Below are 5,856 nucleotides of genomic sequence, written 5' to 3'. Positions count from 1 at the left end.
TTTCTTTTAAAAATACACACACACGCTCTTGTAATGAATCTCTCTGTTATAGTGCTATTGCATCATTTTCGGGTTGTCGGTGGTCAGATCCTAAATTTTTCTATCACACCAGCAGATTTCCGATGATGTCGCTCATTGCGGATCAAAAGTTACACTGCTGTGAAGGAGGGAGTTACTGGAATGCTGAAATGGGGGAGGGATACACAGAAAAAAGAAAGATTTGCATTTATATGTCACCTTTCACAATCTCTGGATGTCCCAAAGTTCTTTACAGCCAAATATGTCCATGTACAGTGTATTCACTATTGCAATGTGGGAAACACAGCAGCCAATCTGCACACAGCAAGCTCCCACAAACAGCAATGTGATAATGACCAGATAATTTTTTTTTAGTGATGCAGATTAAGGAATAAATATTGACCAGGACACTATAGATAACTCCCCTTTACTCAGAATAGTGCCATGGAATATTTTACATCCACATGAGAGAGCAGATGAGCCCTTGGTTTAACATTTCATTCAAAAACCAGACCTCCGACACTGCAACACACCACAGGAGTGTCAGCCCAGATTTTTGGATTCAAATCTCTGTGATGGGGTTCGAACACCAAAACTTCTGACTCTGAGATGAGAGTGTTCCCAACTGAGCCATAGCTAACACTGTTGGTACTTAAACCCAATGAAGTAGAAGAAAGGATGTGGTACAGGTCAGCCTCATACTCTTGATTCGGACATGTAGGCCAGGGTTTTCTGACCCCCACTCCCCCTACCTCTCAACCCCACCTTGATTGAGGCACATTTCAAGTCAGATGGGATTTGAGGGCACTCTAAAATCCCTGCTGACCCTAGCTGTATTTCTAGCTTTAGAGATGGGGTTAGAAGGGTAACTTACATGTGCACAATGGCCTGGAGGTCAGAAATGTGCAGCAGCAAGCATTAGGGCTCTATTAAAGCAGATGAAAAGCTGTGTGCTTATTCCATCCCAGCTTCCACCCCACCGATAATCTTACCCCCAGGTAGAATGATGGTACTGCTAGGCCAAGTGTACATTTCCACTCGGATCTCAGATACTGGTAGAATCATGATTTTAATGTAAAGAATAGCATTAGCTTCTCTTCTTCAAAATGGTACCAGTGGTAATCTTTTAATTCCACCTGAGGGAGCAGACTGGGCCTCAGTTTAACATGCATCCAAAAGATGGCACCTCCAACAGTGCAGCACCCCCTCAGAACTTCACAGGGAAGTTAACCTAGATTTTCTGCTCAAGTCTCTAGAGTAGGACATAAATCCACAATCTTGTGACTCAGAGGCAAGAGCGCTACCAACTGAGGCATGATTATGCTGGTTACCCACTGAGTTTTGGAAAACAAATTATTAGTTCATTCCTTATCCACTGCGGACAGGTGAGCAAATACATTTTGGCATGTAAACTAGGGGCAGGCTTCCATCAGATGAAAGGTCACAGAGCTGAAGAGTTAACTGTTTCACTCTCTATAGATTCTTCCAGACCTATTGGGCATTGCCAGAATTTTCTGTTTTTATTTCAGATTACCAGCATCTGCAGTATTTTGCTTTATTATTAGCGATTGCAAGTCCTGGTATGCTCTTTGTACACGAGCCAATCTTGCTGTCATTTTGACTTTGGGTGATCATGTAAAAATGGGGAATATTGACTTAGCTGCCTGTTGGACATCGCTCTTGATTATCAAGAGCAAAATACTATGGATGCTGGAAATTGGAAATAAAAACAGAGAATGCTGGAAATATTCAGTGGATCAGATAGCAGCAGTGGAGAGGGAAACAGAGTTAGTGGGCAGGATTTTTGTTTCCGGGTCCCAATCCCGCCAGAAATAGGCTGCCCCCGGGAGCTCTGTTCAATTAAGGATGGCAGGTGGGCTCCCGTGTGTGGAGGATCAATAGCAATCTATCCAGCACTCAAAGATCGGGAGCCCCACTGTTAGAGGTGGGTGGAGGTGAAGTAAAGATGAGGCGCCCTCTGAAGACTTACTTAAAAATGAAATGTGGTCACAGCTGCTAGGCCATCATTGTGGAGGGAGAACCACTCCCTCTGCGCGAAAGAACGCAGGCCCCGACTCTCCCTCCTGCCCCCGCCCGCACAGGGAGCGCTCAGCACTTCCGGATGCATGTCACACTGGGCGGGCCTTAATTGCTCGCCTACGTAAAATGGCGGCGCACAGCCGATCGTGGGTGGCAATTAGCTCCGCGCCCGACCCAGTCCGCTCCCAACCAGCCCACCCGACAAACAGAAAATTCTCCCCATAAAGTCAAAATTATCCTGATTTCATCATAGAATGCTACGTAAACCCAAATCACTTTTACAGCTATAATAGAAGTTATAGCAACAAAATACACCGGTAAACTGTGACTGTTACAGTTTACAGATGGGATGGGGCACATTAGACAGCAAAATTAGCTGTCAGTTTGCTATATTTTTGGCCTAACAACTTTTTGCTTGAACCTGGAGTGGGTGATACCATCTTCAAAATGCAGAAAGCTCTTCTCATTTTGTGGCAAGCTGACGTGCTTGTTGCCGAATCCTCAACATACCTTGGAAATGTTAAGTGAAGGATGCCTCAGAGAGCACTTCTCAGATGAAAAGCCATATAAAAGGTGATTTAGTTGAACAATTTTGGACCATGGAGGGACCTTTCCTGATGTTTTCCTCATTTCCTCCATAATTCTTTATGACAGTCATCAATTAATTATCTTTGACCCAGCTCATTCTCTCAGGACATTTATGGAAATGGTTCCATCTCCTCCAGAATATGTCGCAATGTTCTTCTATGGATATGATGCCATGGAGTGGAACAGAGGGCACACCTCCTTCAAAGCATTTTATTCAGCATCTTGTTCAGCAGCCATCAAATGGGTTTTGGTGCTGGGTTGCTGAATCTGTATGCAGGCTAAGATTCCTTTTTCCTGCATATTTACTCATCACTTTTTAATATCTGGTCACTTCAGTTGCAATACCTTTGAACTTCTCAAAAGTTTCTGAGCTTTTGACCTGCTGTAGTGGCATTTAAATTATCCCACCCCGTAAAATCCAATTACCCACAATTTTCCTCTCTCATCACGCATGTCTTCCATAACCAGCTGCATTGTGAAGTGACCAAGAGCTTAAGGTTAAGATGCTCCTTGTCCATTGAGCAACACAGACAAAGGTAGTGATGAATATTAAACTTGCAGCATTGTAGCCACACAGACAATTTGAATATGTCTTGGGCTCTCTTCACAATGTATAAATATTTTGCCTTTTACTAAAGATTTCTATGAAAAGATTCCCTAGGCCCACCTAAGTTTGCACCTGGAGTTGTGACTAATTACTCAAACTAGTTTAAATTGTAGAATTGAGGATGATTCACACTTAATCATTCACCCAAAACCGTTTAGAATTGACTTAGACATGAAAGTGAAAATCAGCCGCAAAATATTATACATTCTGTCTCAAAGTAATATTTCAGGAAAATTCTAAATGTTCAGCTGTCTAGTTCAGGTGAAATTTTATTCACAATTAAGACAAACATTTTGTTTGCACTGAACTTCTACGCTCATGAGATCGAAGGTCGTCAATACTGAAAAATAAAATATAGTTTTTCAAGTTATTGGCATTCAGGTCAGATAATGTGTGAACCATCTGAAGAGTAAGGCCCCCGAACTGCCTCCCAAAAATGCATCTTAGCAACTACAACCTCCAAGGAGTGTTGCTAACCAGAGTAAGAGTTTCCATTTTCAATAGCAATCATCTTTATGATCTCGCTGATAAAAACCTGGCAATTTAGTGTCAAGTAACAATGAACTTCATTCTCTAAATCTGTATTTCCTCTAAGAATTGCATCAAAATTGTCCAAAATCATTTGATTTGAAATGTTTCCATCCAGCATGGAAAGGGAAGACTTATATCTTTCCTGTCAAGACTGGTGAGTTGGATTTGAGCACAGGATCCAGACGTGATTGGATAGAACACAAAATAATCCTATGACCTTTATTTCCAACTGAAACAAATGATTAGAATTTGATCCTCTCCCTACAGGAGCAGTGGAAGAACCATTCCTTGTTTTGTTGATAATACATCAGACGGTGGGGTTTCATCGCTATTATAATTATAGCAGTCTACAAAGAATAGTAGCAATCTAAAAATATATATTCACAAGCATCAGGAAAATTAAAATGAGAAAAATAAAAATAATTGTGTTCTGTATACTAGCTCATAAAAATTGGCCTATAAATCCTACTACAGCTTGCATAGGAATTACATTGTCAACACTACATGTGATCAATCTTTCTGCACATTGTAATATTTTACAAAACACTTTGTAGGTAAGCGCTAAATAAGTTAATTTAAAATAGGATCGAGGCCTTCTGGGACAAGAACCCTGGTGCACATTCCAGTGGGACTGACTGGAATTTTCAATTCTGTATCTGGAGTTACTGTATGATCAATCTCTTCCTTGTGAGAGGAATCATCCTGGCTGTGCGCATAAATACAACTTACATAGATGTAACTGGAGCTCATTTTTTTGTGGTATAAAGCAAGCTTGCCAATATAAACGTAGCACAGATGTGTTTAGCGAACATGAGCTTTTCCTTGGAAATGCCTGCACCTGTGTAAACAAAAAATGGATTTCCAAGCAGTACAACTCCAGCTGCTATGACAGGCTTGCAGAGCGCTGAGGAGAGAAATTCTTTAAGCCAAGCTATTAGGAGTCACTGTGCTTCTCTCTTAAACTCTAGAAGATGATGAAAATAAATCACAAAACATAGTCTGAGGCATTCACTGGGCTGCCTGATATGAGCACACGCGGTTTTAAAATTAATCAGCCTCGACTAAAGCAGTACATTTGTGAACATTTTATTGACACATTTTCATCTGCATGTCTCGTCACAGGTGTCAGTGCCATTTAGCTACAGTGCCCTGGAGGCTTCATTGCATAGAATCTTATTAGACTTCAATTAAAGAACACATATCTGCTAGAGAGATAGGAGAGCATTTATTTCTTGATGGCTATTAAGTTATGCCACAGCCTCTCATCAACAGAATTTTTTTTTCAGTTGGTTGTTAAGATTCTCCAAACATTTTGTGAAATGTTAAGAAAAATATATAATTTTGTTATTTGTATCAATGTCATCTTTATTTCCTTCAAAGAATGCTTTGATGACAACAAATTTGAACACATCTTCTGTACTCATAAAATATATTAAATCTGCTGTATTATGAAACAATATGCCAACTGTATTCTTGACTGTAATTATAACAGCTTGAAGGTATGAGGCAAGTCCCTGAAGATTATCCTACACATGCAAACAATAATAATGAACTATCTGTGGTTCTTTGGTGTAAAGCTTGTTCGCAATTTTAATAAAAAATTCATGTATCTGTTTCTACTATCTTTTTCTCCCTATGGTTTTCAAATCACTCTACTTTCACTAGTCTTGTCATTACACTACCTGAGAGAGAAATGCTTCTGTGCAGTAAAATGGCGTAATGGAGTTGTGCCTTTGGAAGGGAATGTCAGGATCAGTGCCTGGCATCCCATAGGAATCGGTAGTACTGAAAACTGCATGCCATGTCGATACAGGGACTATTCTATTGTTACATGTTACACTGGTTGTTGTTTTACAAACAAAATAGATATTTACGTAATAATGGGCAACCTTCTTCGTGTATATAAAGAATAAGAGTGCCAACAGTAGATTTTTTACTTAAATCAGCTTTTACTGTCTTTTCCTGATACAATACAAGTTGTACAAGATCATCACTATTTGAATACATTTTCTGCTACCCTTTGATCCTCTACTTTTGTTTCTTTCCTGCACCTTTGCAGCTCTGAGAAAGCC

General features: G+C 40.2%; 1 non-coding gene across 1 annotated transcript; it reads left to right on the top strand.

Annotated features, from left to right (window-relative positions):
* The first annotated feature begins 3,234 nt into the window (after positions 1-3,234).
* LOC144680127 (U5 spliceosomal RNA) lies at positions 3,235-3,346 on the top strand. Its single transcript, XR_013576495.1, has one exon. It is a non-coding gene; the product is annotated as a U5 spliceosomal RNA (small nuclear RNA).
* Positions 3,347-5,856: the final 2,510 nt, after the last annotated feature.

This window comes from Cetorhinus maximus, chromosome 4, assembly GCF_964194155.1.
Source record: "Cetorhinus maximus chromosome 4, sCetMax3.hap1.1, whole genome shotgun sequence".
NCBI lineage: Eukaryota > Metazoa > Chordata > Chondrichthyes > Lamniformes > Cetorhinidae > Cetorhinus > Cetorhinus maximus.
This window is presented reverse-complemented; position numbering and strand designations above follow the sequence as displayed.